Source organism: Lactuca serriola, chromosome 6 (assembly GCF_051521515.1).
Source record: "Lactuca serriola cultivar US96UC23 chromosome 6, Lser_US96UC23_V15, whole genome shotgun sequence".
In the NCBI taxonomy this organism is placed as follows: domain Eukaryota; kingdom Viridiplantae; phylum Streptophyta; class Magnoliopsida; order Asterales; family Asteraceae; genus Lactuca; species Lactuca serriola.
Genome location: NC_136413.1, coordinates 128,863,608 through 128,885,046, shown reverse-complemented (window position 1 = coordinate 128,885,046; position 21,439 = coordinate 128,863,608). Strand labels below are relative to the sequence as shown.

General features: G+C 38.0%; 1 long non-coding RNA gene across 1 annotated transcript; it reads left to right on the top strand.

The window, feature by feature from the left end:
- The first annotated feature begins 5,848 nt into the window (after positions 1-5,848).
- Positions 5,849-6,568, top strand: LOC145059457 (uncharacterized). The gene is made up of 3 exons (XR_013686784.1): positions 5,849-6,127; positions 6,221-6,287; positions 6,478-6,568. It is a non-coding gene; the product is annotated as an uncharacterized LOC145059457 (long non-coding RNA).
- Positions 6,569-21,439: the final 14,871 nt, after the last annotated feature.

The following is a 21,439-nucleotide window of genomic DNA, read 5'->3' as shown; positions in this document are numbered from 1 at the left end:
CGAATATGATAATTGTTCATCGTACGCGTTACGAGATATATAGATACATCCAATGGTGAACCTAACTAGTGACACAAGATTTTTCGTATTACACCTGTTTTTTGATGATAGTTATCCATATATAATTTACGACATTAACAATAGGTGATTGACATTAATATATATCGTAAAATAATAATAATAATAATCAAACTAGTTGTTTTATATATGATGATAAAATATATAATATATTTATTATGAAATAAAAGTTGATATATGATTTTAGAGTGTTATTATATATACATACGTGATATATCATAAACATATTTATAGCTAAGTTTTAAAAGTGTGTGTATATATATATATATACATATATATATATATATATATATATATATATATATATATATATATATATATATATATATATTATTGAGGGACGATATATGTAAAATGTAAATTGATCATATATATTTATATGTATACGTGTTCGTTGGATAGTAAACTATCCATAACTTCCTATTTGCTGTAAAAGAATTAGAAGTATGTGTCAAAACTTTAGAATACGTGGCAAGATATCATACAATTTCAATTAATTAGAAGGCGTACGTGTTGAGTTTTAAGATGACTTGTCTTTCTTGAAACTTTTAACCTTATTTGTATCTTTTGAGTATAAATAGGAAAAAACTCAACAGTTTCTAGCAAGCAAACAAATAAATATTTTGAGAGACCAAGGAATATACACATAGATAAGGTTTCGACAAGATAATAATTTGGAAAGCAGTGCTAAGCTTGATGCCACGACAATAGTTAGTCCTTACTAACTAGCCAAGTGAGTGCATATTATTTTCATCTTACACATAGATATGAAGCATTTTATATAAATTACGTGCTATGTGTGCATAATATTTGTATACTTGTTATCTATGTTATACATGTTTTAAATGATTTAAACTGTATATGTATTTTATATCTACAAATATGTTGGGGTAAAACATGGGTAGATGAATTAGATAATGTGTGATGAAATAAAAAACAATTGATGAGAGGTATCGATGTTTTAGATGATTTAGTCATCTAGCAGAGTATAGACAACGACCACAGACTATTCTAGATAATCCAGTGGGACGTTAGTAGACTTGTAACCTGTATCTATTTTTGAACTAAGTGTTCATTAGGTGTTTTTGAACTATGTGTTCATCCGATAAAGTATGATGTACAAACGTTCTTCGTTTTGATACTATTACGTATCGGGGTATAGGAACGTACGGGAGTACTTTATTAGTATTTTCCCTATACTTTTTATTTTGAAGAGCTTTGGAGTCTTCGTTTCTTTTATGAAGTGATCGGACGTGCTTCATGTGTCAGCGTTTCCTCTCACGAAGTAATTGAGGGAATTTCATAGATTGTCAAATGAAGTGTGTCGGTAATAGACCACTACTAGGTATGTCTGGTGTTATGTTGTCGGATAGGGTGACTCTGGGGGTAAAATGCCTCACGATATTCAGACCACTGCTATGCAAAGTTCGATGCTAGATAGGGTGAGTCTGGGGGTAAAATACCTCACGATATTCGGACCACGGCTAGGCATTGTTATCTAGATAACTACCCTGAATTAATTCTCTTGTGTTTCTTTCTTTTACGATGGAGGTTCGTGGTGAAACTTAATCCATTCCCCTCATTTGATGTCTTTATTGATCCTCGTTTGCTGCTAGGGAATTCCCAAAGCAGCGTTGTCGGTTTGTTGTTCATATTGATCCTTTAGGCTAGATCTTGTAAGATCATTGTATTTTTGAACTGAGTGTTTCCCGATGTTTTAAACCATGTGTTCACCAGTTGTAATTTAAGAATCCTGGCAGCTATGGACTTAGTGCCTATTAGATAAACGTTGGTAACTATGGATTTAGTGTTTGTTGTATAAAACTCGGGCAACAATGGACTTCATGCCAATTTTGTAGGTGAATCCTTAAGAGATGATTCTTAGGGTAGATCCTTAAGATTAAAGAAGATAATGGGGATGGGTAATTAGGTAGATTGTTTGATGATTAAATATAATAATTATATTATTGTGGGTTGAAAACTCTATGTACTCACCAGGTTTCCCAACCAGACCCAGTCAGTTTATTTATATCACAGGTGTTGGTATGAAGTCACATTACACTGAGAGATTAAGGAGATATAAATCACTAGTGATAATGAATGTAGGGTCTGTTTATGCTTATGTTTCTGTATTGACGATGACATCCTAAATGCTTTAAAATGAATAAAAATACTTTTCTTCGGAAATGCTTTGATAACGTATTTATCATTTTTTACTGGGAAAAAATTCCGCATCAATTTCATTCAAAGAGGTACTCTGATTTTTATAAAGCATAAACAAAATCAGTCTTTTCTGGCCGTGAAAATGGGGATGTTACAGTTGGTAAGCGAACTAGGAATTGTGAGAATTTCTAGACTTAAACTTAGATTGCTAAGTGATGACGGTGAGGTGTGTGTCTAGTATACTTTAGGTTGAATACCTAAATAAATATTAAATAGACACAAGCACTAAAATATTTGAGGGTATATGCCTTAATTAATTAATATTATGTGCTAATATAATCGTTTTATAGTGTGCTTGAGGTTTGATACCTTACTTGCTATAGTGTGCACTAGCATACTTTAGGAGTGATCCCTTATATGCTAATATGTGCTAAATGATAAATAATATAACATGCTTTATCTTGCTTACTTATATTGCTATTACTTGAGGAAGTTTAAGGTATGTTGTCGACCTTGGTTTGGAAGAGGAAATTTTATGTGTTCAGGATTCTAAACGTTGAATTATTGTATTAGAAGTGGCATGTAACTTTTTGAGGTGATACGGAGACATACGACAGTTGACATCAATAACTTTGTAAATAAACGAATTGAGTGGTATCGTACCTTTAGAGTACGTTGATGATAGTAACATTGGAAGAGTATTGTACACGTGAAGTACACTTTCAACTGGCGGGATGATAAAAGTATGTTATAGTCCATGAAGTTGTCCCACCGCTTCGTGATTCCACCGTCGACTAGATTGAAGTAATGATTGCTTACGGATTCATAAAAACTAGAAATGGTGATGAATACTTCGACAATACCGAAATTGATGTTGTGCAAGATTTAGAAGAAATCAATGAAGATTTAAGGAAAGGCTAACGGAGTTTTCAGACTCAATAAGACAAAACCTTGTCTAACATTGTGATGTAGTATGAAGTTCGTGTGGTGTGGTAAGAGTTGATTTGTACCCTAAAACGAATGCTCAGACTTAGTATTTAAATATACAGAGTGACAGTTGACTTCTATCACATCCTTATGAAGTTGCATAGTGTATTAAGCCGACTTTAACATACATGACTAGGGTGGCGAAATAAGTCATTTGGTTGTGAAGGGCTGAGTAACTTACTTGTCTAAGTAAGGTAGAATACTTAGTTGAAGAAGTAATACACCCATAGTATTGAATGAGAAGATATGTTGTTCTCAAGAAAGACAGAGAACCAAGTTGAAGCTAGTAGAACATGCTGAGATGCAGCTAAACTGAAAACTTCCTAGGATTGACTCCTATGAATTAGACTTAAAAGATACACAAATGAGAAGCAAACTTTCTGAGATTAACTCATATAAAGGAATGACGATATCATGGAAGGGTGATTAAATGAAGAAATGGAATGAAGTCCATGGTGAGTTGCATGAGTTTGAAAACAATACAAGTAGTTGGAGAGCATTTATCTCCGTACTGTTATAGTACATTATGGTTTAGTGTTCCTTGTAGACTGGACACTACCCGAGAAAGAATTTTTGTGGAGTGAAATTCCTAGCGACCTACGAAAAGTATGAGATGGTCGGGGTAGTTAATAGATGTATAGCAGCCTTCCTTGAAGGACTAAGCAACCATTAGCTAGAAATGTTACCTGCTATGAAGATATTATATCACATTAGAACATAAATGAAGGTTTCTTCTATGATAGTATTTGACTATTAGAGACAAGAGTTTGGTTCATTGTGTGTCTTTTGCTTATGGAATCGAAGGTCATTAGAATATGACCATTCGAGTTGTTGTTGTAGAAAAAAAATGAAGACCTTATAGTGGGTTGAGTATGTGACCCAAATTTAAGAAGGAGTAAGAGTCTGCAATGAGAATTGAGTATTAACTCGGAGATTAGGACCGAAGATCCAATAGAGAATGAAGAGTGGGTGCAAGTTTGATCACCGCCACAAGATAAGAAGTCCAAGAGTTTGTTTAACAAGTCATATGAGTTGTGATTTTTAAGGAGAGGGTGAAAAGATGCATAACGATGATTGTTGTGCGTCAATTTCTAAATACTTCAGATATGGTCAAGAGGATCAGTTGGAACGCGATAAGATTAATCGTCCCATAGAAGAGGTGGGGATATTATTGAGTTCAAAAACTGTCCTTGTTGTTAACAATTTCTAATACGTTAGTAACACCATCTTATACATCGGTAGAAAACTACAAGCTAGGTGTGATATTTATCAATATGTGCTCACATTATGCAAGTAGATCACACATTGTGGGCACAAGCAGTGATACTACATTGGGAATGTTAAGGTCATTGATATGATAATCAACAGTTTATTCCAAGAATAAACGGAACAACAAATCATATATGCAGATCCAGTTAGGGCTTTGATCGGTTGTGAATAGCAACAAATGGGAGTTTAGGCCCAAGTGAGGAGAACCAACCATTGAGGTAAAAGTTTGAAAGGCAACTCGACTACGGTTTTGCTGTCAAGGGCTTGGAAAAAAACAAGTGGCAGAGATCGCATATATTCACCGAGTTTGTGATTTCGGAGACGAAATCATTCTAAGTGGGGGAGAATCGTAATATCCGTGAGTTAGGCTTTAGACGTTGATGGGATAATAATAATAAATATTCATTTTATTAAATAAATAAAATCCTCGAATAGGATAATTGTACATCGTACGCGTTACAAGTTATATAAATACATCCAATGATGAACCTAAGTAGTGAAACCGTATTTTTCGTATTATACCTGTTTTTCGATGATAGTTATCCATATATATTTTACGACATTAACAATAGGTGTTTGACATTAATATATCGTAAAATAATAATAATAATCAACCTAGTTGTTTTATAGATGATGATAAAATAAATAATATATTTATTATGAAATAAAAGTTGATATATGATTTTAGAGTGTTATTATATATACATATGTGATATATCATAAACATATTTATAGCTAAGTTTTAAAAGTATATAGATACATATATATATATATATATATATATATATATATATATATATATATATATATTATCGACATGGATTTCTTTGGAGCTTTGTAGTTCATGAATTTGCCCCAATTTTGAACACAGATCACGTAAGGTATTTCTTCTCTTTCTTAATCCTCTGTAATTTTTTCTTAATTACTATGGAATTAAACCGTTTGTGAGTTCTAATTAACAACTCTTATCTCTGTTTTTCTATGGCTTTTAAGTTCTGATCACGATGTTGATTCTTTCATCATGCATTGATTTCGATTTCTTTCTTTATATTTCAGTTGTGGTTTTGGCATCTTTGTAGAAGCATCAACTTTTGTGTTACTATTCTGTTTTGCTTTGCTTACATGTGGAAGCATCAACTTTTTTGTGTTACTATTCAGTTGATGCTTCCACATGTAAGCAAAGCAAATAAGCAATGCATTTCCTATTTCCTGTTTGGAATTATCAATTACTTTATATTCTTTATTATTGCTTGCAGTAAATGTGTTGGAATTGGAATTGGCTAGCATATTTGGCGGATTGTTGGTGATTAGTCATAATGTAAGTAATAAGTTGCATATTAGTGTATATGTATGTATTTTGATTTGATGTTGTTTGTTTACAATTACAACTTTGGGACCTGAGAAACGAAGGCAGATGATCTTCTTCTTCAGAAGAGGATCAATACCAGCAACTTTTGGGGCGACGAGAGGATTTCCCGCTTCACATGTTGGTTTTTCTATTATCGTACCTGGTGTTTGGGTTCCTTCCACAGGTTGTATATGGGTTTTCATTCCGTGAGAGCAACGACAAAATTAGGGCTACCTCCTAAACATGTTGAAAATCAGGGCTACCTCCTAAACATGTTGAGAGGTATTAATGACCCCCTAAATTTATAATCTAATCAAGTTTCTTTTGAATCATAGTGTGACTCGAGTTGTGTTTTAATTTATGTTTATCATTTAGGTTTGTATTTGCGGTTCAAGGTTTGGTGATTCTCACTAATGTTTCAGGAATTTGCCAAACACTGATGGTATAGAACCCTTTAATCTTGAATTTCCTTTTGTGTAGTAAGATTTATATGAACATTAAAGTTACATGTTTTGTGCCAAATTTTGAAGTTGAATAGCATTTTTGAAAGACATTGTTATAAAGAAGAGGGAAAAATGCTTCAATCAAGTAAATGTATTCCTCAACAATTAATATTTGTCATTGAACTGTAGGTAGACTCGTTTGCTTACCTACCTCCTAACTCAAAGCATCACTTTGAGAGTTATGAATCTTCTACACTTGTTGTATTTGAAAAAAGGTATGTTATTCCTTCTCTTTATTTCATCCTGCATCTGTGTGTGTGTGTTATCAATTAACCACAAGGGCTAAAAAGTAATTTAACTTTTGTGTAGGTATGCTTACATAGAAGATCATATTCTCGAGCCAATTGTTGGCTCCACCAATTAGCAACCACTTCTTGATACCCCTGGAGACGTATGTACTTTTTTAACAATCAACCTAGAATAAGAGTCCACTTTTTTACTATTAATTTTTTTTACTGTTTCCATATTAGGTATTCCAACTGAGGAACCTTCTTCCTACATCTCTGCCTTACAACATCAACATTCATGTAAGCTATAGTTTATCTTTTAAAAAGATTTTACTTTATAGTTTTGATGTGTTTGACTAATAATCAAATATTAAAATGCGTATTCTAAATTCTGAAATTTGTAATCAGGCAGATCATGGACTTCCAACCTGGCAAATTTCTTAATGTAAAAGTATGTCATTACATTACTTATTAAAATGTGTTTATTTAAATCAACAGTCTTGAAAAAATAAAAACTATAATAGTTTTTTGTTGTTGCAGGAAGTCCATTATAATCAACATGGTTTGTTACTTCTAGAAGGACAAGGCATTTATTGTCTGGGTGATAGCTGGTAAGTTTCATGGCGAAAGACACAAGTTTTTCACTTTTGATAAATGCAACCATTACACTTTCATGATAGATTTACTGTATCCTGCACTAATGTAATGTGCTTTCATTTTCATCTTAAATATCCCCTCAAAATGAATTGTATCTCAATTATTGTAGTTTCAAACTGAGAAGAAGCATTCAGATTGTCTGGATGTCTTAAGCGAGACACACAACAAAGCCTCATATCAAAAGATCCAGATTGGTGCTGATCCAGGTGATGGTTACACAAAGCACATTTTTAGAGGCTAGATGCAAGTAGTCTCTCTCTTTCTCTATCTCCTTTTTTTTAAATAAATTTGGTTCTCATTGCTGGCTTCCGAATAGCTTTTATTAATCCTTGTAATTATACTTTTATCTTTTTTCTATCAGATGTGCATCCTCAATTCAGTCCTTGATAAGTGCCTAAGGCTGCTTGGTTTTGAGTCGGCAACACCTTGCAATACCTCTTGCAAACTTAGGTATGTAGCTTTATTATTCCGAATAGCTCTTGTTTTCTAGTATTAGAAGATCATATGTCTTGATTTCATGCATAACAATAGAGAGATATTGCAGCATCTTTAATAGAGCTATGTAGCATTATAATCCTTCAAATGTGATGGAAACATATGAGGTGCAGTGGATAAGCAAAGAAAACTCTTAATCCCAATGATGTCAATAATCTTCCAGAAACTAAAAATCTTCATTGTTTGTACGATGCATGATATATTTGCATCCCATGCTATATTATTTAGATGCTTTAACTTTCATTAATTGGTTTGAATGTTGGTGTTTAGTAATTAAACTCAATTTATTCCTCTTTTTATTAACAAATTTTATTTATTCATGATCTTCAGCTATCTTCTGCTTGTGGGTGGCTTGTCATTTCAAGTGATGGAGTCCGGGATGCTCTTTCCACTGAATCAGCTCTAGAATGCAGTCACGGATTGGCTCCGGAATCAGCAGCAGCACAAATTGTCAAAGTACGGAAACAAAAAAATGTCAAATTTGTAATAAAATATTATGCAATGGATTCTATTTTTGTATGACATTAAATTTTATGAAATGGATTATATTTTTTGTATATGATATTTTATTTTCTATTATGATGCATTAAATGCAAATTTAATTTGAAAATTAGTAAATCTATAAAAAAAATATATTTTTTTAAACATTTAAAATTATGATACGCAAAAATGTGTGTCATCTTCATTTATGACATGACCTTTCTTGACAGGGGCTTTCTTGATACGCATTGCGTGTCATTAACACGCGCGTCGTAACGTTACGACACGCGAATGCGTGTTGTCTTCTTTTATGACAGGGCCTTCCTTGATACGCATTGCGTGTCGTAAAGGCGCGTCGTAACTGCGCGTCGTAAATGAGCGTCGTAAATGCGCGTCGTCTATAGACGACGCGTAAAAGCACGTCGTCTCTCTTTATGACAGGGCCTTCCTTGACGTGCATTTGCGCGTCGTCTGAGCCATTTACGACGCGCAATGAGCGTCGTAAAAGGCTGTTTTTCTAGTAGTATATGTATACATGTTCGTTGGATAGTAAACTATCCATAACTTCCTATTTGCTGTAAAATAATTAGAAGTATGTGTCAAAACTTTAGAATACGTGGCAAGATATCGTACAATTTCAATTCATTAGAAGGCGTATGTGTTGAGTTTTAAGATGACTTATCTTTTTTGAAACTTTAAACCTTATTCGTAGCTTTTGAGTATAAATAGGAAAAAACCTCAACAGTTTCTAGGAAACAAATAAATAAATATTTTGAGAGACCAAGGAATATACACATAGATAAGGTTTCGACAAGATAATAAGTTGGAAAGCAGTGTTAAGCTTGATGCCACGACAATAGTTACTCTCTACTAACTAGCCAAGTGAGTGCATATTATTTTCATCTTACACATAGATATAAAGTATTTTATATAGATTACGTGCTATGTGTGCATAATATTTGTATACTTGTTATCTATGTTATACATGTTTTAAATGATTTAAACTGAATATGTATTTTATATCTACAAATATGTTGGGGTAAAACATGGGTAGATATGTGATGAAATAAAAAAACAATTGATGAGAGGTATCGATGTTTTAGATGATTTAGTCATCTAGCAGAGTATAGACAATGACCACAGACTATTCTAGATAATCCAGTGGGACGTTAGCAGACTTGTAACCTGTAGCTATTTTTGAACTAAGTGTTCATTAGGTGTTTTTGAACTATGTGTTCATCTGATAAAGTATGATGTACAAACGTTCTTCTTTTTGATACTATTACGTATCGGGGTATAGGAACGTACAAGAGTACTTTATTAGTATTTTCCCTATACTTTTTATTTTGAAGAGCTTTGGAGTCTTCGTTTCTTTTATGAAGTGATCGGACGTGCTTCATGTGTCAGCGTTTCCTTTCACAAAGTAATTGAGGGAATTTCATAGATTGCCTAATGAAGTGTGTCGATAATAGACCACTACTAGGTATGTCTGGTGTTATGTTGCCGTATAGGGTGACTCTGGGGGTAAAATGCCTCACGATATTCAGACCACTGCTATGCAAAGTTCTATGCTGGATAGGGTGAGTCTGGGGGTAAAATACCTCACGATAGTTGGACCACGGCTAGGCATTGTTATCTAGATAACTACCCCTGACTTAATTGTCTTGTGGTTCTTTCTTTTACGATGGAGGTTCGTGGTGAAACTTAATCCATTCCCCTCATTTGATGTCTTGATTGATCCTCGTCTGCTGCTAGGGAATTCCCAAAACAACGTTGTCGGTTTGTTGTTCATATTGATCCTTTAGGCTAGATCTTGTAAGATCATTGTATTTTTGAACTGAGTTTTTCCCGATGTTTTAAACCACGTGTTCACCAGTTGTAATTTAAGAATCCAGACAGCTATGGACTTAGTGCGTATTAGATAAACGTTGGTAGCTATGGATTTAGTGCTTGTTGTATAAAACTCGGGCAACAATGGACTTCATGGCTATTCCGTAGGTGAATCCTTAAGAGATGATTCTTAGGGTAGATCCTTAAGATTAAAGAAGATAATGGGGATGGGTAATTGGGTAGATTATTTGATGATTAAATATAATAATTATATTATTGTAGGTTGAAAACTCTATGTACTCACCAGGTTTCCCAACCTGACCCAGTCAGTTTATTTATATCACAGGTGTTGATATGAAGTCACATTATACTGAGAGATTAAGGAGATATAAATCACTAGTGATAATGAATGTAGGTTCTGTTTATGCTTATGTTTCTGTATTGACGATGACATCCTAAATGCTTTAAAATGAAAAAAAATACTTTTCTTCGGAAATGCTTTGATAACGTATTTATCATTTTTTACTGGGAAAAAATTCCGCATCAATTTCATTCAAAGAGGTACTCTGATTTTTACAAAGCATAAACAAAATCAGTCTTTTCTAGCCGTTAAAATGGGGATGTTATAGTTGGTAAGAGAACTAGGAATTGTGAGAATTTCTAGACTTAAACTTAGATTGCTAAGTGATGACGGTGAGGTGTGTGTCTAGTATACTTTAGGTTGAATACCTAAATTAATATTAAATAGACACAAGAACTAAAATATTTGAGGGTATATATCTTAATTAATTAATATTATGTGCTAATATAATCATTTTATAGTGTGCTTTAGGTTGAATACCTTACTTTCTATAGTGTGACAACCCAAATTTATTGCCTTTACATAATCCCGTTTCCACTAACGGAATTCGTCGTTATGTATTAATTTCCGTAATATTTGGAGTCGTCAATAAATAAATATCTATCTATTTATATTTTCATGACATTATCATTTTGTTATTGAGTAAATATAACTTGTAAGTGTTAACCCCGTTTAACCAAACAAAGCTATATTACTTTTAACCACTTCACCCGGGTAAAAAGTTTTAACCCCGTTAAACTTTAGCATCAGGTAGCCGGGTACCGGGTGCAATACCCGAGGTATATATAAAGGAAATGGACACCACTTTAAACCCTTTTACCACTCATTCACTCTCTCTCTCTCTCACTACTTTCTCTCTCTAGACCCGAACCCGACTCCAAAACCGCGAATTCCGGCTTCCAAACGTAAGAGTTTCTTCCCTAGCTTGTTCTAAACGTACTCCATTGAATTTAGCACACAAAAATCGTAGGATTTAGTGGAAAACATGGAGTTTACGGCCTAGAAATCCTCTTAGGCCGTAAACACCCAAAACATGGCCAAAAACCCCGTTTTCCCTTCCTTTAAGCTTGGATACTAATTAAGGAAATAGCCTAGATGAGTTTGGACATGAAAACACAAGTTTTTAGAGTCTAAAAGAGATTTTACAGCCCAAGCTTGTGCTTAGGCCGTAAACACCCAATTTCAATGTTAAATTGTCCCAAAAACTCATTTAAGGCATAATAGAATTTAGGTATGACCTTAGGAAATGCTTAAGACCATTAAACAAAACATTTTAGGACCTAAAAAGGGAGTTTACGGCCAAGACTATACCTGGGCCGTAAACACCGTTTCCTTATGCTAAAATGTCCCAAAAACCCACCTAAGGCCTTCTAGAATTTAGCTAAGATTTAAGGGAGTGATTAGGACCATTTAACAATCCATTTTGAGGGACAAAATGGAGTTTACGGCCCAAGCACAAGCTAGGACCGTAAACTCCCCCAAACTTAGCCAAAATGATGGTTTAAGCCCCCTAAACACTCTTATACCTTCACTAGAAATCAATGGAAATGGAATAAGGGCCTTAACATCATGAAATGGGGAGTGAAATAGAGTTCACGGCCAAGCCATGAGTCTTACGGCCGTAAACTCCCAAGGAGTGGCCTTTGGGCCGTAAACTCCAAGGGAGTGAACTCATGAGCCCCTTGTTACCCCCTTTGGCCTTATACGAACCCCGGGAACCCCTTCTAAGCCCTAAAACCTCGAATCAATGCTAGAATATCTAAATATCTTAAAGAAAAGCACAAAATGATTAATTTCTTGTAAAATACATATTTCATATGATATTAGGGTCTTAAAAGGTGCACAAGTCCTCAATTGGTACAAAATGCTCAACCGACACTTTCACCCGATTTACCCGATTTACTCGGTTTCAGGTGAGTTCATACCCCTTTAATGAACCTTTCAAATGTGTTATATGTTTTAGGGGGGGATACAAGTCAATTATACATGTTTATGGAAATTTATACAAGTCAATTATTCATGTTACGGAAATTAATCACATGTGATTCACTATCCGTAGTTCAAATCACATGTGATTTACCACTATGTTTTATAAAAATGATTTCGTTTTCAAAACTATTTTGGATAAATAAACAATTTTCTAAATGTTCCCTTTTGACAAGATTTTTATTAAATAAATTCCTTATAAAATGTAACCACACCAATATATTTATATAAGTAAGACTTGAATGACTTAGGACCGATAGCTCGCCTTATTTCCTGTTCTTGTTTGATTGTGGGCTTAGGGTAGTTGTTATCCGTCCGACTGTCGTTGATTTCTTAGTTACATATCATATATATTAGTGCTGGATACGAGTATTTTCATTTCATTCGATGTTTAAACCACTAAACTGACAAGAATCATACACACTATGTTAACTATAATAGGTATAGTTAAGGCCACTATTACTCGCTATAGCTACTACTCTACACACTATAATACACTCTATTACGATACTATGCACTAACAAGAGAACGCACTACGAGTTATACAAAAGTCTACTACACTATAATACAAGAGAAAGCACTAATCAAGAGATAACACACTAACCCACTATGAGATACTCTATTCGCTACACACTACGCCCGGAGTCTTCTGACAGGAAGACGACACTATATGTATAGATCTATACGGGGCATACGCTATTACATCCCGACTGTTAACTTCAGTCCGAGCCGCGCAGGCCCAGGGATGCCGCTACTTCACTACACTGTGCATGACTGGGAAGGTCATGGGGTCCGCTATTATACACGCTATTGGTATCATACAAGGAATACACTATAACCACACTAAAACACTAAACTAAAGACGAAGTTAATATCCCGAAGTAAACAAGTATTTAACACTAAAGAAAGTTTGCACCACTGTTATTGACTTCAGGAATAATCTACCGTATTGCATTACTTACTGGAAATTCACTATTATACCTTTACAAGAAATGACTTTCAAAGATGAAAATAACATGTTTCTTAAAGGTCTTCACTTACAATGTATTTCCGGAAAATATCGGATTTTCTAGGATTTTCTACTACTTATGAAAGTAAAATTGCAGCTTTTCTTACTATCGGTTCTAATGATTTTATACAAAAACTCACACTAAAACTCTTATGAACTCACCAACTTTATGCTGATATTCGTTTTCAAAATAACTTGTATCCTCAGGTCAAAGATAGACTGGTACAGGTGCAGCATTTTGGAGAAGGTGGAGCATACAAGATCCATCTCTTATTTTTGTATTATTTTGGTGTTTGCTAAACATTACAAAACACACTTGTAATTAAACTCACTATGTAATGCAATTGTTGTATGTTTCTTGTTTTTACTATTATGCAATTGTGATGATACTGTACATGACGTCCTCCACCCCGAAAGGTATTCTGCCGTTATTGGTTTTGGGGTGTGACAGATTGGTATCAGAGCATTGTTTATAGTGAATCAAGTATATCAACCTATAAAAGATATACAAACTATAAACACTTCAGGACTAAAACACTCTGACCAAGAATATATACTGTTAAGTATCTAAAAGATTTAACTAAGTATATATATACACACATCACTATAAAACATAGAAGTCAGTATCACCCTAGAACAGAACAAAAGTATTAAGATTGTTGGATAGCACAATTCGGCTTAGAGACATATAGTCACATTTGGGGGGATGTAGCCTGATCAACTACGTTTTCCTGGGGGTGACTAGCATGTGCCTAAGCTTAGTTGTGGTGTTGAAACAAGTCTAAAAACTTACCAACACTACCACAATAATGTTACCATAAGGATACTATAGGAGTATTCTGTATCTCTAAAACATTTGTATGTGATAACAAAAAGGGTTGTTACTGGTAGGACAATAGTTGCTAAGTGGATATACCACGGTTACGTGTGATTAGGGCGCTATAGACTCAGAATCTGTAGCCTTTGCTTCATTCCCTGTTCTTGTTTGATTGGGGGTCTGAAGTTAGGGTTGCTTATTCGAAGGACTATCTTGCTTCGGTTACATGTAATCGGTATGCACTATGCAAGTATTGGGTCGACTAATAACAATTCATCTTATAAGTATCTTAGAGTAGTACGTCTATTAACCTTTCCTTTCCCCTTTCTCGCGTAGATAGCATGGCTGGCTTCCACCATCCCGGTGATTCGTATTATCCAAACCAGGGCAATGGAGGATGGCTCGATAAGGAGTCAGACGATGATCACCCGATCCCTTTGGATGATCATCATGCTGAAGGCTTCTCGGATAGCTCGAGCTCCGAACCAGAAGTTAACAACCAACCTCCTGAAGCTCCGAACCCTAACCCCCGTCCGTCATTTCAGGGTCCCACTCCTATGTGGGCCATATCCTTGCACCGATGGAGCAAGGAGCAGGGTCAGCCCTTACCTTACAATGGAGACCGAAGCTTCTACAACATAAGCGAAGGAGGATCAGCAGATCGGGTCCTTCCCATCATGATCCGAAGGATTGCCAGGAATGTCGAGCAGGGTCAAGCTGCTATAGGTCGAGTTGTAGAAGTGGATGCCAACTCGAATCTCAACACGGTTCGCATCCGCCAACTTGAAGAAGCCATGGACAAGACAAGGAGGACCAACGAGGCTCTGCAGCATCAGCTGGCTGCATCCCGAGCCGAAGTTAGGGAACTTCGAGCACGCCAAAGGACTCATGATCGACACCTTCAAGAAGTTATGCGTCAGCTAGCGGACCTGAGGATTCGCCCAACAAGTAACCGTCGCCAGTAGAAGACGTCTAATTACCTCACTCTTTTGTTTAAAGGACTAGCCTTTCCCCTCTATGTTCCGTAGATCTCTTTTCTATAAACATTCCTAGCTTAAAAATACTCTAACTAGACCTCTAAACTGCCAACATTTTCTTTATGGTTTGATGTATGACCTACTATTGGGTCAATTTTCATGAACTTGTGTTACATCATCAATACCAGTATATTGGAAGTTGATTACTCTATTGCTATAACTCTCATTCTGATCTTGGGTTATGTTGATTTGATCCACGAAACACTCTATTCACATTTGCACTAGACTCTTACTATTGCTACCATTTCTATGGATTTCCAGCGAAAGATGCCTCCACGAAAGCGTCCAAACCGAGGAAGACCAGCAACTCAAACCCCTCCTCCACCACCTCCTCCTCCGCAGTTCGATCCAGTGCTGTTCCAAACAGCTGTGACCGCGGCTGTGACAGTAGCCATGGCCCAAATGAACTCCGGAGACGCAAGCGGTGGTAACTCCAGGTTTGGCGAAGTCCATCAACGAGTGCAGGGATGCACTTATAAGGACTTCATGAACTGTAAACCTACTTTCTTCGATGGTACCGGAGGAATTCTAGCGTTATCCCAATGGTTCGAAAGAACCGAAGCAGTATTCGAAATGTGCTCTTGCCCCGAAGAGAGCAAAATCAAGTTCGCAACTGCTACCCTCACCAACAGGGCCTTGACATGGTGGAACGGCCATGTCAGTGCACTCTCCTTGGTTTCAGCCAATGCCATGGGCTGGGACACTTTAAAGGATTTTATGAGGAAGGAATACTTCCCTAGGGGTGAAATCCAGAAACTTGAGGAGGAACTCTGGAACCTCAAGATGAAAGGGACTGACATAACAGCCTACACGGCCAGGTTCTGCGACTTGGCGGCTATGTGTCCCAACATGATCCCTTCCGAAAGCAAAAAGATTGAACAGTACATCTGGGGTTTAGTGCCCCCTTATCAAGGAAATGTTCTAGCCTCACGTCCTACCACCTTCGACAGCGCCAAGGAATTGGCCCAGAGTCTGATCAACCATGAAGTCTCTTCCACACCAGCAACAGCAACCACAACTACCACTGCACCACCCGATTCATCTGACAAAAAGAGGAAGCGATAAGAAGAAAGGAAAGAAAACTCAAACCTCCTCCAAGGTCCAGCAAATCGTGGCGGTCCATGCTGCCACTACTCCAGCCACTCCTGCACCACCAAAAGCTTATAGTGGGAATCTACCCAAATGTCCCGAATGTCCTTTCCACCACCACGGCCCCTGCTGTGAATTGAAGTGTTCCCACAGCGGTCGGAAGGGCCATACAGTGCGATTCTGCAAGGCCCCTCCCAAACCTATCTCGCAAGTTCCCGGTTCGGGAGTGACCCCGACGTGTTATGGCTGCGGTGAAGCTGGTCATTTTAAGAAGAAATGTCCGAAGGCTACAAATGCTGGGGGAACTGGAAGGTAACTCGCTATCGGTCACAATGAAGCGGTAGCGGATCCCATAGTGGTCACGGGTACGTTTCTTCTCAACAACTCTTATGCTTGTGTCTTATTCGATAGTGGTGCAGAAAGAAGCTTCATAAACCAAAACTTTAAACACTTACTCAAACAAACTCCTCAACCACTAAAAGAAACATTCGTCGTAGAAATGGCTAACAGGAAGACTGAAAGCTCTAACGAAATCTACATAGGTTGTACCCTCACGTTAGACGATCACCCATTTCCAATCGATCTTATACCAGTCTCAATCAAAAATTTCGATGTCATTGTTGGTATGGACTAGTTGAGTCTTCATCGTGCCGGTATCCTATGCTCCGACAAAGCCATTCGCCTAAATCTTCCAAATCACGAAACCTTATTGATCTATGGAGATAAACCCGGTGCGAGCCTTCGTATCATCTCCAATATTCAGGCTCAGAAATACTTGCGCAAGGAATATCACGCCTTTCTTGCTCACGTCGTCGACTCTAGCCAGAAATCGAAAGATCCAAAGGATATTCCCGTTGTATGCGAATTCCCTGATGTTTTCCCAGAGGATCTTCCGGGTCTACCTCCCAAATGTCAAGTTGAGTTCAGAATCGACCTAGTCCCAGGAGCTACTCCGGTAGCTAAGTCGCCCTATCGTCTAGCACCCGCCGAAATGCAAGAACTATCTGGTCAACTCAACGAGCTACTCAACAAGGGTTTTATAAGACCAAGCTTCTCACCTTGGGGAGCTCCGGTCTTATTCGTGAAGAAGAAGGACGGATCGTTTCGGATGTGCATCGATTATAGGGAACTCAATAAACTCACGGTCAAAAATCGCTACCCTCTCCCTCGTATCGACGATCTATTCGACCAACTACAAGGAGCAAGTTACTTCTCCAAGATTGTTCTTAGATCTGGGTATCACCAATTACGGGTGCTTGAGGAAGATGTCCCGAAGACAGCCTTCCGAACCTGTTACGGGCATTTTGAGTTCGTAGTGATGCCCTTTGGACTGACTAACGCCCCCGCAATATTCATGGACTTGATGAATAGGGTGTGTCGTCCATATCTAGATCAGTTCGTCATAGTCTTCATCGACGATATACTCGTCTACTCTCGAAGCGAGGAAGAACACAAGGATCACCTGCTACGAGTCATGGAAACGTTGCGATCAGAGAAGTTATATGCGAAGTTCTCTAAGTGCGAGTTTTGGATCCGAAGAGTTGAATTCTTAGGACACGTGGTTAGTGAAGAAGGAATCCACGTGGATCCCTCCAAAATTAAAGCTATCGAGAACTGGTCAGCACCGAAGACGCCTATAGAAATTCGTCAATTTCTAGGCCTCGCTGGCTACTACCGCAGATTCATCCAAAACTTCTCTCGGATTGCGAAGCCTCTCACCATGTTGACACAGAGGGGTGTATCTTTCGACCGGGAAGAGAAACAGGAGAAGGCATTCCAGACCCTAAAGCGAGCCCTATGCTCCGCATCGGTATTATCCCTTCCCGAAGGGACAGACGATTTTGTTGTATACTGCGATGCATCAAATCAGGGGCTTGAATGTGTCTTGATGCAACGAGGCAAGGTCATCGCCTATGCCTCAAGACAGCTAAAGGCACATGAAGTGAACTACACTACTCACGATCTCGAGTTAGGAGCGGTCGTCTTTGCACTAAAAATCTGGAGACACTACTTGTATGGGACGAAGAGCGTGGTGTACACTGATCACAAAAGCCTCCAACACATGCTGAACCAGGAAGAACTCAACATGAGGCAGCGTCGATGGGTCGAACTACTCAGTGATTACGATTGCGAAATCCGATACCACCCGGGGAAAGCCAATGTAGTAGCAGACGCCCTGAGTAGGAAGGAGTATTCTGGACGAAGAACCAAGTCATTGACAATGACTATCCGTTCGCATCTATCCGCGCAGATCAGGGAGGCTCAGCTGGAAGCCTTAAAATCAGAGAATCTGACGGGAGAATCCCTGCGCGGAATGGATAAAAGTTTGGAGGTCAAGGGTGACGGAGCCTACTACTTCATGGACCGAATCTGGACTCCGCGCCATGGAGGTTTCAGAGACTTGGTCATGAGGGAAGCACACAACACTCGCTACTCCGTCCACCCAGGTTCAGATAAGATGTATCTAGATCTCAAAAAGCTATACTGGTGGCCTAACATGAAAGCAGAGATCACTACTTTTGTGAGAAAGTGCCTTGCTTGCGCAAAGGTCAAGGTCGAATATCAAAATCCATCAGGATTCCTCCAACAAGCAGAGATACCAGAATGGAAGTGGGAGCGGATTACAATGGACTTTATAACCAAGCTACCCAAGACAGCGGGTGGGTTGGATACCATTTGGGTCATCGTTGACAGATTGACCAAGTCTGCGCACTTCCTACCCATCAAGGAAACGGAAAAGATGGAGAAACTCACAAGAACATACATAAAGGAAATAGTGCAGCTGCATGGCGTCCCTATATCTATTATCTCGGATAGAGATAGTAGATTTACCTCTAGATTTTGGCAATCACTACAAAAGGCGCTAGGAACGAGGCTGGACATGAGTACAGCCTACCATCTGCAGACTGACGGACAAAGTGAGAGGACGATCCAAACTCTAGAAGATATGTTGCGGGCTTGTGTGATCGACTTCGGTAAATCATGGGATACACACTTACCTCTTGTGGAGTTTTCCTACAACAACAATTATCATACGAGTATCAAGGCAGCTCCATTCGAAGCCCTCTACGGCCGGAAGTGCAAATCCCCTCTGTACTGGGTTGAGGTGGGTGACACTCAGTTAGCTAAAGGACGAGTTCCTGATAGCACTCTCACTGGTCCGGAGATTATTCGAGAAATGACCGAAAAGATTGTACAAATTCGCAAATGACTAAAAGCCGCTAGGGATCGACAGAAGAGCTACGCAGACAAACGAAGAAAACCCTTGGAGTTCCAGGTGGGAGACCGAGTCCTTTTGAAGGTCTCGCCCTGGAAGGGCACGATACGCTTCAGAAAGCGTGGAAAGCTGAACCCAAGGTACATAGGCCCTTTTGAGATCATTGCCAGAATCGGCCCTGTAGCTTACAAACTCAACTTACCCCACGAGCTAAGCAACATACACCCTATTTACCACGTCTCAAACCTGAAGAAATGCCTGTCCGACGAGACTCTCGTGATTCCCCTCGACGTGATCGAGGTCAATGAGAGCCTCAAGTTTGTGGAAGAGCTTGCGGAGATTATGGATCGGGAAGTAAAACGAACGAAACAAAGCCGCATCCCAATTGTGAAGGTTAGGTGGAATGCCAAGCGTGGACCGGAATTTACTTGGGAACACGAAGATCAAATGAAACTCAAATATCCCAATCTCTTCGCTTAGTAGTATTGTAATACTTATCTGTATGAATTCTAAATTTCGGGACGAAATTCCCCTAACGGGGGGATGATGTGACAACCCAAATTTATTGCCGTTACATAATCCCGTTTCCACTAACGGAATTCGTCGTTATGTATTAATTTCCGTAATATTTGGAGTCGTCAATAAATAAATATCTATCTATTTATATTTTCATGACATTATCATTTTGATATTGAGTAAATATAACTTGTAAGTGTTAACCCCGTTTAACCAAACAAAGCTATATTACTTTTAACCACTTCACCCGGGTAAAAAGTTTTAACCCCGTTAAACTTTAGCATCAGGTAGCCGGGTACCGGGTGCAATACCCGAGGTATATATAAAGGAAATGGACACCACTTTAAACCCTTTTACCACTCATTCACTCTCTCTCTCTCTCACTACTTTCTCTCTCTAGACCCGAACCCGACTCCAAAACCGCGAATTCCGGCTTCCAAACGTAAGAGTTTCTTCCCTAGCTTGTTCTAAACGTACTCCATTGAATTTAGCACACAAAAATCGTAGGATTTAGTGGAAAACATGGAGTTGACGGCCTAGAAATCCTCTTAGGCAGTAAACACCCAAAACTTGGCCAAAAACCCCGTTTTCCCTTCCTTTAAGCTTGGATACTAATTAAGGAAATAGCCTAGATGAGTTTGGACATGAAAACACAAATTTTTAGAGTCTAAAAGAGAGTTTACAGCCCAGGCTTGTGCTTAGGCCGTAAACACCCAATTTCAATGTTAAATTGTCCCAAAAACTCATTTAAGGCATAATAGAATTTAGGTATGACCTTAGGAAATGCTTAAGACCATTAAACAAAACATTTTAGGACCTAAAAAGGGAGTTTACAGCCAAGACTATACCTGGGCCGTAAACACCGATTCCTCATGCTAAAATGTCCCAAAAACCCACCTAAGGCCTTCTTGAATTTAGCTAAGATTTAAGGGAGTGATTAGGACCATTTAACAATCCATTTTGAGGGACAAAATGGAGTTTACGGCCCAAGCACAAGCTAGGACCGTAAACTCCCCCAAACTTAGCCAAAATGATGGTTTAAGCCCCCTAAACACTCTTATACCTTCACTAGAAATCAATGGAAATGGAATAAGGGCCTTAACATCATGAAATGGGGAGTGAACAAGAGTTCACGGCCAAGCCATGAGGCTTACGACCGTAAACTCCCAAGGAGTGGCCTTTGGGCCGTAAAATCCAAGGGAGTGAACTCATGAGCCCCTTGTTACCCCCCTTTGGCCTTATACGAACCCTGGGAACCCCTTCTAAGCCCTAAAACCTCGAATCAATGCTAGAATATCTAAATATCTTAAAGAAAAGCACAAAATGATTAATTTCTTGTAAAATACATATTTCATATGATATTAGGGTCT